The 12,532-nt window shown below is 42.0% G+C and overlaps 1 long non-coding RNA gene across 3 annotated transcripts in view; it reads right to left on the bottom strand.

Annotated features, from left to right (window-relative positions):
• LOC144256283 (uncharacterized) overlaps nucleotides 1-6,316 on the bottom strand; it is an 83,327-nt gene extending 77,011 nt beyond the window's left edge. For all 3 annotated transcript variants that reach the window (XR_013344057.1, XR_013344055.1, XR_013344056.1), the window contains exon 1: nucleotides 6,209-6,316. This is a non-coding gene — a long non-coding RNA (uncharacterized LOC144256283). The remainder of the gene's footprint in view (nucleotides 1-6,208) is intronic.
• Between the last annotated feature and the right edge of the window lie 6,216 nt (nucleotides 6,317-12,532).

Below are 12,532 nucleotides of genomic sequence, written 5' to 3'. Positions count from 1 at the left end.
GCCTGAAAAGTCTAACTGAGGTAATGTAAAATGAGTGCTGTCATAAATTTTAGGGCACTATAAAAATACAGACATTATTATTATGTCACAGTTATGGTAATTTTATGTCTTGCTCAGAAAAGAGGTAAGTTAGCCCCAATAAAACACAAAATAACAAGAGTTTAAAGATGGAAGCAATAAAAGAAATACAAAACAAATGTAAGATCATAAAATGGAACTGGGAATGAGTCTAAGAAAAATGCATATCACAACTGCATGTGGATTAGCTTCCTTTCAGGTGAAAAATTTGGTCTAAATACTGTATTTGACTTGAAAAAGAAACAAAGTCAATTAGACAATTCTATGTCTACAAGACTAAAAACAAACCCAGTGGTCAGAAATAAAACAGTTCCTATGACAAAATGCTGTTCTTCTAAGTCATGTAATTGGACAGTCTCCTCACAGCCCTTATAGAGTGTCAGTGATCCTGTCGCTGCTCCATGATGTCTGCATCCCTGGTAGCACTTGTAACCCACATGTGGCTCCCAGAGACCCCTTGTTAATCCTAACACACCACTTCTATCTCCCCAGGCTTTATTTCAGGACTCTCCAGCACCCCTGCAGGGACAGCACCTGCTGGCCTCTGAGCACAGTCTCTCTGCAGAAACCTTGCATTTTCCCACTCCTCTAAATTCATTTTGCTCAGCTCAAGTCTCACCTTCTACATAAGGCCACTCTGAGCAGCAGGAATGTAGGAAAGGGAGAGATGGAGGCTGGAGAGTCAGCAGGGGCCACCTGTGTGGCTCCATGGAGACACTAGGCTCTCCACACAAGAAAAAAAGAGAGGAGAGGGAGGGAGGTGGGAGCGAACCCAAAGTCCTGTGTTCTTATCTGTTAGAACAGTTCAGCAATGAAGGCAGGTCGGCAGGTCAGTTACCACACCAGGGTAAGAACACGGTGCTGGGTGAAGCAAAGCTTTACAACAGATTCTATCTACACTGCCTTCAGGCCATAACAGGCTACTATGGATGCTCTGGTTGATTCCAACTCGGACATGCCCCATTTCTTTTCTGATGTTCACTTCCACATGTTTTAATATGCAATATATGCATTGTTTTTAAATTTCCCTTGCTTAAATAAATAAACCAATCTCTTCACAGTCTTATATTTACTTGTTATCCCCAAAATGACAGACACAGGACCAGATATACATCAGGTCATTTTTTTAAGCTAAAAATTATTTAAGACACCTATTTTTAAAGATAACACCTTGTTGCAGTATAAATCAACAAAAAGAAGCAACTTTTTTTCATTAAGCAGACCATTAAAATAACTGCACTAAACATGAAGACACCCAAGTCACTTTTTCAGTGCATGCACACAGCCATCAGTACAACTCCAATACTTAGACCACATCACATGTTAAAGCAAATGCGTCTGAAAACATGTAACACATTTCCTTCCCAGCCATTCCAGTTTATATTTTCTATTGCACAGACAATGCTCACTAGGGGGAAAAATAAATCCTACCATAATTTGTTATTTCATTCATTTAATTTTATACACTATTTCTACAGTTCTAACCTAAGACACAATAAAGTAACAGAGAATTATGAATTATGTGACAAATTAAACTGTACTTGATATGATTTTCAGTACTGCAGGCTATATAAAGCTGACACAAACACTCATATTAAGCTTAGTTTTATACTTTTCACATTTTTTTTCAATTAATATAATGTATCCTCTCTAAATATCCAGTTTCCTGGACAGAACTTCAAAAGACAAGCAAAACTAGTTTGCTGATTCTTCTTCTGCTCAATTACTAGTCCTGTCAGCAAAATTTGGGCAAAACTGAAAACTTTTGTCTGCTTAAATAGGGGAAGGCCCCACAGAAAAGCTCTGTAAGATATCCTCTCACTCAATGAATTAACATCCTACAGTAAAACACACAAAACCTTGTCAACTACACACACTGCATATTAAGAGCTTCTTCAAACCACAACTTGTGAAACGAAAGAAAATTTTCATATTCCAACTTCTACACCGTGAATAGATCAGTAAGCCAGGCAATGGCTCCACACGCTATTTTTGTTGCCATTGCTATTACTGATCAAGAGTGTGTAAGAGCTCATTGTCAGTCTAGAACAGAAATACTTCAGCACAAAATAAAATCAATTTAAAACTTCAGTTACTCAGTCATCTTTATTCATAAAGATTATAACAACAATGTGCAAAAATATATAAGGAAACTACTCCTGTGCAGCTTGATTAGGTGAAATGTTTACAGATGTTTCCTATATTATAGGTTATATACATAAGTCAAATTTCCTATATAAAACTAAATTTGGGAGTTGGGGAGGAGACATTTGAATATTAATTTATTTTTAAAGATGCAGATAGGACTTTGTGCAATGTATTTTTGTAAATGTTTTTCAAAATATTTGTCTTTGTTAGTGTTTCTTTTGCTGCCACCAAATTGGTAAGATGCTATTGAGATGTTTAGAGAGTTTAAATTTTTAAAAGTGCACCTGATATCTCAGATGAATAATAAACAGTATATTTCTTTGCTCAAAAAAATATATAAGGAATCTACTATCCTTTGTGAACTTTAATTATCAACTCTTTTAACCACCCCCAAAGACATTTCTACTATTTAGGCAACATAATAAAGACAAAAATTAAGCAAAATTCTGGCCCAAAGGGTCTCCTGCCAAAAAGGGAAAGATCCATTCACAAAGGATACAAAAACTCAAAATAGATGTGTTACTGAATGAAATCCACAACTTTTAACATTAACCCTAAGATTAGATTTCCTCGAAGGAATAAATGCCTGCTCAAGCATTTGGCATTGAAGAAGATATGGAAAACAAGAACATGGTGACAAGGAAGGGGCAGGTTTTGTCCATGACCTGTTTTGTTCTGTAAACAATGATTATCTGAATAATTCTAAAAGCAGAATCTCCTTTAGGAGAAACACATCTTTATACTAATCAACAAAACCATGTCACTGAACCAGCACTGATGTGTAAACGCAAGTTAAGGCAGTTGCACACCATTATTTTTAGTAGTGCTTAAAAGAAGACTAAAATGCAAAACGTAGGGCTGTTGGTTTTCAATATAAAAACAAAACAAAAAAACGGTAAGGTGATCACCATATCACATCTATAGTCCTCCAACTATAAAAACAACTCTTCATGAAAGTGAGTGGTTAATTTTAAAACACACACAACTAGATTCAAAATCAAGCAATACAAATTCAAGAAACATTTCAACTACTTCTTTTCTTAACAACAAAAAACTTATTTAAAAATTTTTAAAAATCTAGTTTTATCATTTTAGAACTACCAACCTAAGATATTCAAGGTTCTCTTAAATATCTTTGGAGGCTTGATGAGAGTAATTTGACACTCTGAACCCTGAAATTATTCCAAAAGCCACTAACCAGATGAGTGACATATTAACAATTACTTCAACCTAGGCAGTAATGAGTACATTTTATTTCTTCTGCTCTTTGCTATACACTGATGCGGAGAATAACAAATTAAAACTGTGACTGAACGCAACATCATTTACACCTAAGTAACAGCCACAGTTTGTGTTTTCCCTGACTACTGGTGTTTTTGACTATGACAAAATGAAAGAAATTTAAAAAGTTATTTTGGGGAAAGAGGTTAAAAAGTACTTTTAGTAGCTTGGAAGCAGGACAGTCCTTTAGAAATTAACTACATTTGATCAGCTGTCATACAAATGCTCAAGATTTGCACCATTACAATTAACAAGGGGGGCAAGCTGACAAAGAATCACGAGTGGGCTTTCTGGTGAGACGCACTCTAGATGCCTGTAAAAGAAGCCAGGCAGCCATGCAGGAGCTCGGAAGGGTTCACCAGCAACCAAAATACCCTACCACACTTGGCCCACAAGCAGGGTGAGGAATAAAGCACAGCAATTTGATCAAATTCCCACAGCAGTTTTAGTCATTACCATAAGACACACTAGTTAAAAACATGATGAAAAATGCCTGAGAATCTACTAATACATAAAAATCATAAAGTGGAACCATTACCTTGCAATAGAACTATTTAAAAAATCATCAATCAAAACAAAAGGCCCAAATTTATCCAGACTAATTAAGAGAAATTCAAAAATAATTCTAATTACGTTTCTAAAAATTTTAAAGCACATACTTTCCTGTAGGTAGTCCACCTTATTTTAAACACTAACTTCAACCTAAAACAATATACTGCTCTCATTCTCTTGAATTCAGCTCAATGCATTCAAACAGGCTCTAAAATAAATGGCACCTCCATAAATCTGATTAAGAAACACAGCTTCTTATAAAAATTTGAGGAAGCACAACAAACCCATCTAAAACAAGCATGTATATGAAACACTTTTATAATTATCCTTATTTAAAATCCATGCTCTTCTCTTGAGAAGAAATGAATTTTTACTATAGCATGGAAAGCTAATCACAGTATAAGGCTAGTTAACAACACCCATCCTTTTTCTACATTAAAAATATCTTAACAATGAAACTTAATGTGTTACCTGAAATTTGTAAAATGCAGTGTGTATTTTATCATCCCGGATAAACTATCTACAGCCTCAGTAGCGGTTAAATTGCAGCTATAAAGGAAACTATCCCAAGATAAATGGTTTCCCTATGAGGAGGCTTCATTGCTACACTTCACCTCAGGACAATAAATCAAAGTAACTGCACCTTGTCCTCTGTCCAATGACATCATCAGTCTGACCACATGTTGGGAATGGGGTGCAAAACATATGCTATTTAAGGCATAAAACCATATTACTCTTTTTGTTCATCAGACTTCCTGCTTCAGGTCTCTAAGGCGGTCATTCACCTGAATATTCTCCAGAAAACTAGTTATTTCCTCCCTGATGCATTCAGGGCCTACCTACTGGAAGGGGGGCAGGATGGAGAGCACGAGTTATTTTAAGTTAGCTTGCTTTTAATCCTTTAGTCGATCAAATCTTAACATTTTGTTACAAGTTAAACTAAAGACTACTGTCCCACAAAGTATCTGGCTACCACCACTCTTCAGTGACCTACTGTGATGGAGGGTTTGACGTTAAATACCATTCCCTGAATACTCACTTTAAGAGCGCCCCCCCCTCTCTCTCACACACATACACACACATATACACACACACACACACACACACACACACACGAAGAAAACGTGGATTGTCTGAACACTTTACCCGGGAAGGACCAACCATCACGACCCCCGTTTCCTGTAAACAGGAAAAGTGATCTGCCCTTCCCGGGCCAACTGTCCTCAATCACCTAAACCTGAGATTCTCTGACAACTCGACACCGCGGGGCAGGCGTGGGAGAGGAGGGTCGCTCAGGGCGGCAGATGCGCTCCCCACCGCCGCACTCCGGCTCTGTGCCCGCCGACCTGCGGGGGTAGAGCGCCGAGCGGGCGTCGGCCTCGCGGGCGCTGGGCTCCCCCGCTAGCAGGGGCCGGCGCTGGGTCCAGGCTCCCGGCCCGAGTCAGAGGCCGGGCGGGGCCCGTTCCCGCGGCCCCCGAGGGTGAGGCGCGGGCCGGCGGGAGAATATAAACAGGGCGTTGGGCTGTAAGTGGCTCTTATTAAAGGTCTGAATTACTAAACATGAGAGGCGGGGAAAGCCGGGCGGCCATATCAATAATTAGACATTATTCAAATGAGCATGGCTCGCCGGCGGAGGCGGAGGCCTCCGCACCGGGCCGGGCCCCACTCCGCGACCCGCACCGGCCCGCGCCTCCAGGCAGCGTGGGCGCCCCGACACCCGCGTCCACAGGCCGCGCGGCCTGGCGACGCTCCCGCCAAGGCCGGGCCGGAACCTGCACGCGGACCCCGACCCTGCCACCCCAGTCCGCCGCCCGCAGCATAGTGCCAGCCGGCGCTCCCTCCACGCCCCCGCCCGCGAACCCCGGGAGCGCCTGTCCGCATTGTCCTCCAGGCGGCCCCGCCCGCCTGGCGCGGGGAGTGGGGAGCGGCCGGCGGGCGGAGGGCGCAGGCCGCAGCCCCTGCCTGCCCGGTCCCGCCGCCGCGCCCCCCGCCGCCGCCGCGCCCGCCTGGGGGCTCGCGCTCCGGCCCCCCAGCTCCCCGCCGTTAATTATAATAATCCTGAGTACTAATAAATTATGCTAAGTCGCGGGGGGGCCGCGGGAGCCGGGCCGAGTATGAATATGAATATGTAAAATGCCATAATGATTACCTGCTGCTGCCGCTGCGGAACTCTCATCTTGACTCGCTGCTCCTCCGTCCGCCATTTTGAATATTATAACCAAAATAGCCCCGTCGATGAGCCCTCCCTCGCTCCGCGCCCCTCCCCCGCCGCCTCGCCCCGCCCGCGCTCGCGCCAGGGGGCACGCGGCCGACACTACTCGCCGCTGGCCCCCTAAAACGCACTCAACCTGAGAGTCACCCTGGCGCTCCTTCTTTTGGCCATGGCTCTATGCATGCGTGACTCCCTCCACGCGCCTGAGAAGCAGTTCGCGCATGCGCTTCTTCCCTTGCCGCCCTCCTGAAGCCCGGCCCCAGCGAAAAGTGTAGTGTAGAGCGCTGGTGTCTTCTGACGGTTTTCCGGGCTGCTTTCCGCGCGGTTGACGCGCTAACAAAGCAGGGGCCGCGGCCAGCTAGGTGACTTCCGGCCCCGGGGCCTCGCCACACTTCCCCTTGGGCTCCCGGGTGGGTCGCCTGCCTCTTGGCACAACTGGACGGCCTGACCAGAGCCATGGACTTGGCCTCGCCATGCCTCGAGTAGTGGGCAGCCCAGTGGGCGGTCTCCGGCGTACCCCTTGCTTGGTGAGGAGTGGGGACTGCGAGGCCGGTAGCCCTGGGCTCGGGCTCCTGCCGATTGTCTAATGACTTCTCCTGTATAAACTCCCAGGGTTTTTCAAGTTCTCTCTCAAGATAATGAGAAAAGTAGTTGGTGGAAAGAAAAGGCCCGCCCTGAAGTGTCCTGCAGGGGTGAAGTGTCCTGCAGAGGTCACTAAGGTCTCCACCGCCACTGGCAGGGCCTGGGGGAGAGCAGTCGTCCTAACGGCAGGCCACCGCCAGCGCGAGCCCGGTTGAGCTGCTGACGCTGGCGCCCAGGGCTCTGTCTCTGATGGCCACTCTGTGGGTTGAAACCGGTCCTGGTGGTTCAGCCCGTGGGGACTCGCAGGAGCGAGGAAGCCAAGCGGTGGGACCGCCGGCTGTTAAGAACCAGGCCAGAGGAGTCCTGAAACCAGACCAGGGGCCTGCTCAGGGTCAGCGGCTGTGTCCACACAAGTACAGAGCCCTTCCTCAGGGCCACGAACCTGAACTCCTCTCCGAGAACTCACATGCCCTTATTGAAATCTATAGCTTCTATTTAATCTTAGTTGCACACTTTGATTCAGAAAGTAAATTAGTGTGACATCAGAAAGGCATTGAAGCTAGTGAATGTGCTCTTCAGTCTTTACTATTTCATTTCCATAAAAGGAAATCTTCATGGAGTGAATTTTAAGGAAAATTTTCTGTGAGAAAAATGTTTAAAATAGTTATGTCGATGTTTCATGTTTATCTTAATGAAAAAATGTTTCAAACTGCCTAGAGAAACTCCTGGGCTGCTTAGGTGCTCACAAACGAAGACATAATAGTACTTAAACAGTTATATAAGGATTTTTAAAACTGCTGAAGTCTTGTAATCTACAAAAACTTTAGGAGCGTCTTATATTCTGCCATGAACTTTACTAGGTAGTAGGGATAGGAAAATGTTGAAACACTGCCTTGACCTCAGCAAGCATAGGGTTGTCAAGACTCTCTGGAAGACAGGAACTCTGCTCGACCCAGTTTTCCAGGAGGGGGGAATTGAGGGATAGAGATGTCAAGTAACAGTCTTCACAGGCTGAGGAGAAACTTGGGATTGGAACTGGTAGCCTCCTTGTACTGAACTGAACTCTTGGCGCTGCAACATGCATTTTAAAAAGACTACAGGAAATGTATTTCAATGATAATCATTGCCTCAGGTGATATGATTAAAAATTACCATTTTTATGTTAATGTTATATCACTATTAAATAACAGAGTGGAAATTTAAATATAGGCAAGGAACAGTACTCTTAACCATTGTACTCTGTTTGCTATGGATCAGGCAAAATCTGGAGGTGTATATAGTTCACAGTGGGGAGAAAATACACTAACGTCCTGTGTGTAAGCTCAAAATAAAAATGTATGCATGAATGAGAACTTAACATTCACACAAAAACATGCACACAAATAGCAACTCTTATAATTGCCAAAAATCAGAAATAATCCAAATGTCCTTCAAAGATGAATGAATAAAACTGGTACATTTGTATCATGGGATACTGTTCAACAACAAACAGGAATAACCTGTTTGTATATTCAACAAGCTAAATGAATCTCAAAGCCATTATATTGAGTGAAAGAAACCAGTCTCAAAAGGTTACATAATCTGATTCTATATATGATGTCAACAAAATAGCAAAACTATAATGAAGGAAAACAGACCAGTGGTTGCCAGTGGGTAGTGACAGGGAAAGGTGTAAATGTAAGGAATAGGCACAAGAGAGGTTTTGGCAGGTAGTGCAGTTCTGCATCTTGACTGTGATACACATAAAGTGAATACACAGAACACATGCAAAATGAAGAGGGGTGGTCAATTCTGCCTAGACATTCCTGTATCATTGTGAATAATTCACTCTGTCTTACCAATCAGCATCATGCAAGGCTCCCTTGCAGCTAGATATGCCCTTGTGTTAATTTTTGGCTATTATATTATTGGGTGGGTTTTCCAGGATATCTCCTAAAAGAAGCAAATTTGTTTCCTTTTTTTTCCCTCTTTCCTGCTGTGTAGAATGCAGATACAAAGATCAAAATTTGGGCATCATTTTTGTATGCAGTGCTGTCTTCAAGATGCCATCTTCATACCATGTTAGGGACAGCAAGCAGATGGGGTCTTCACAGGTTCAGGAGAAGCTTGGGATTGGAACTGGTAGCCTCCTTGTACTGAACTTCACTCACTGCTGCCACATGCTTTTGTTAGAGACTCCAGGAAATGTATTTCAATGATTGTCATTGCCTCAGGGGACAAAAACTACCATTTTTTTTTTATGAACATCCTCAACAGTTCACCTGTTCAGAAAAATTAACATTCTACTTTAACAATTTGTTTAGTGGCCTAGGGAAGCCACTAAATTTTGCAGCAAAGGCTTTCAAGCCATGTTCCATGAAGCATTCAGGGTTGGCTTACATGAAAAGCCTTCTGCCTCCTCTGCAGCCAGAAAGGCTTTGCTATTTACCATGTTTGGTATCACTGTTTTTAAAAGTGTGTGTGTGTGTGTGTGTGTGTTTGTGTGTGTATTTGAATGTGAGACTGAGAGAGAGGGAAAGGAAAATAAATTACTGTATGGGAAGATTCACCCAAGAAATTTCATTGCTTGAAGATGCTTATGCTATACATCATTAAAGAAAGTAAATTTTACAAGTTTTCAAAATAAAATGGTCATGACCATTTTTTTTAGATATGAAGTATTGGGACCTCAATCTCCTTTTTGTGAATGTAAAGTGAACCCAGAAATTTTTCCAAGGAAGATTTGGACATATCTCAGATATTTCCATTTTATTTGTTTGTTTTGGTACCAGGATGGAACTCCTGCACTCAATCACTGAGCCACATCCCCAGCCCTATTTTTTTTTTTTTTGTATTTTCTTTAGAGATCAGGTCTCATTGAGTTATTTAGTGCCTCGCTCTTGCTGAGGTTGGCTTTGAACTCACAATCCTCCTGTCTCAGCTTCCTGAGCTGCTGAGATTACAGGCATGCGCCACTGCACCCAGCTTTCCATAGTTCTTAAGCAGGTAGACAAGCTGTCTATTAATGAATGTGAACTGGTCGCATGTCTTAATGTTCATAAAAGGATGTCAAACTTACTTACTGTACCTAAGTGCTGCAATTTGTGTTGTATCCTTAATGGGCAATGTAAAATATTTCTACTTCTCAGAGAATGTACATGGGAATCTTTATAATTCAGTACTCCTCAGAAAGCTCAATAACATTTATGGAGAACTGTCTGAATAGGTACATAGCCATTTTCTCCTCTAGTTCAGGGTCAGCAAATGCATGACACTGCTCTTGCTACTATACCTTCAAAGCCCCTGGCCAACTTTAATCCATAACCCTTCCTTGGGCTGAGCCTAGAATCTTGCTCAAACATCACTCTTTCCAACCAGAGCTTCAGGCAGCCATTGGCACCTCATCAGCATTGGCATGCAGCATGAAATCCATTTGCTATTTCACCTCTAGATATTCTTAAAAGCCAAACTGTCATAAAGCCATGCACTAGAAATTTTGTTTCCTCCTAAGAGTCTTTCCTAGAATCAAGCTTTGGACTTATGTCATCAGCCTACATTAAAATCATAAGAATAACAACTCTTAGAAATGCACCATATTTACTATAGGAGTGTTTTTGGAATCTTCTTTCTGAGGGTTCTTCTCTAACATGTGAAGGGACAGAGCTAGGGATTGAGCCAGACTGCCTTTCCTCCCTGCTCCCTGTCTTGGTGCCTGCCCAACTGCCTCCCACCCTGCCTTCCTCCTGCACCTGCATGTTCAGTCCTTCACTTTGTCTCCAGGTGTTGAGGTGCCCCCTTTTTTTTCTCTGCATTTATTGATTCCATTTCTACTCTTCCTCTCCTTTCCTGCTGCTTCCTATCCTTCCTCATAATCTTTTTCCAGATAAACTCTCCCTGCATTTATTCATCAACCCACGACAGTCTGACAACTGCTCCAATCATTTTCCTGAAATTACTTTACTGGAAGTCACTGATGACCTCCCAGCTGCCAGATCTGATGACATCTTCACTCTTCATCTTGGCCCATCTCAGCAATTTGACAATGCTGATGGTTCCTTCCTTCTTAAAGCCATCTCTGCCTCTGTTCTCAATGACAGATTGTTCTCCAGTCTCTCCTCTTATCTCTCTAACCACTTCTTGATTTTCCTCACTGGATCCTCTTCTTCCCATCTAACATAGTACTCTCCAGGGACCTGTTCTTGCCCCTCTGTTCATGGGGCAGACAAGCTTATTTGCTGTCAGCTTCTCTCTCTGAAGGTGACTCCTAAATCTGCAGTGTTAGTCTTATCTCTTCTCTGATTGTCAGATGATGCTACATTTCTCTCTCTTACTAGGGTATAAACCATGCAAGGACTGGGTTCTAATCTCATTATTTTAAAAAATGTCTATCTTTAATATTATAGTACAGAGCCTGGACATAGTCTATGCTTAGTATCTCTTAAAACAGACTTTCTTGCATTCTTCCATCTGTATTATAGTGACCATCCAATGCCATGTAAAAGTCTCCATTTATCCACAAGCATCAGTCACCTGTACCTGGCATTGCTCTAGGCACAACATTTTCTTTGGATTTTTCTAATATTCTAAAATCAATATACATTTAATTCAACCTTATAATCTTTCAAGCAGCATCTATAATCCTATATTTTATATACTCTAAGATGCACTTTTCTCATATTTTGATATCTGAAATAAACATGTATTGTACAAGAAGGTAATTGACATAGTCTATTTGGCAGTATTTTTAATAGTAAATAAAATAATGGAAGATCTTATAACCAATGATATTTTTGATTCTATGAAATATTGTATTTTATTCTGAGAAGATTTAGAAATATCCTTCTAACATTTTCTATCAACTGGGAAATGGTTAATAATTCTTAGTGTACTGGTGGGTTTTTTTGTGTTTTTTTAATGCAGGAAAAGACATATTTAAAGGCTTTTCAATATTTAGGTTAAAATGGTGATTTCCATTAGGACAAGTTCACACATCCATATAGTCTTCTGCTTCAAATACACAGCAATGATGGGTAAAATAGATAAAGAGAAAACTAAAAAGAAGTAGTCTGAAATAATAATTTCCACAAGCTAGGCAGAACACACCAATGCAAACCATGCACAGGTCTGTTGCTTTGGGGCTGCTACTCTGCAGCTCAGAGCAGGTGGTGTGCTACTAAGGAACACAAAGATGCCAGTCACTGCCCCATTTCTTTCTCTTTCACTTTCACACACACACTGCACCACACACATCTTTTGTAATTGGTAGGTTCTCTCTATAATTTCATTTATTTTAATAGATTCATTTTTTATTGTAGTGATGCTGGGGGTTGAACCTAGGGCCTTCTATATGCTAGGCAATCACTCTACCACTGAGCTACATCCCAGCCCCATAATAGATATATCTTACATAAAAATCAGAACTGCAACATTTTATGGTACAGAGAAGTTTCATGTTTCATGTTCCCCACTTCCTCTCCTCTTTGGGAAATTCGTTTTATTAGCTTGTTATGTATCCTTCCAACACCTCTCCTTGCAATTTTTTTTCTTGCAAAATAAGAAAAATACATGTACATCTACATATAGACTCTCCTTTTGCTCCCTTTCTTAAAAAGCTAGTGCACCTTACACACTGCTTTGTATCTTATGTTTTCACTTAACAGTACCTGCAAGAGATTCCTCCTCATCCAGACATGGAGATCT

This window comes from Urocitellus parryii, chromosome 7, assembly GCF_045843805.1.
Source record: "Urocitellus parryii isolate mUroPar1 chromosome 7, mUroPar1.hap1, whole genome shotgun sequence".
Taxonomy (NCBI): Eukaryota; Metazoa; Chordata; class Mammalia; order Rodentia; family Sciuridae; genus Urocitellus; species Urocitellus parryii.
Note: the sequence above shows the minus strand (reverse complement) of the source record. Positions and strands in the feature narration are given on the sequence as shown.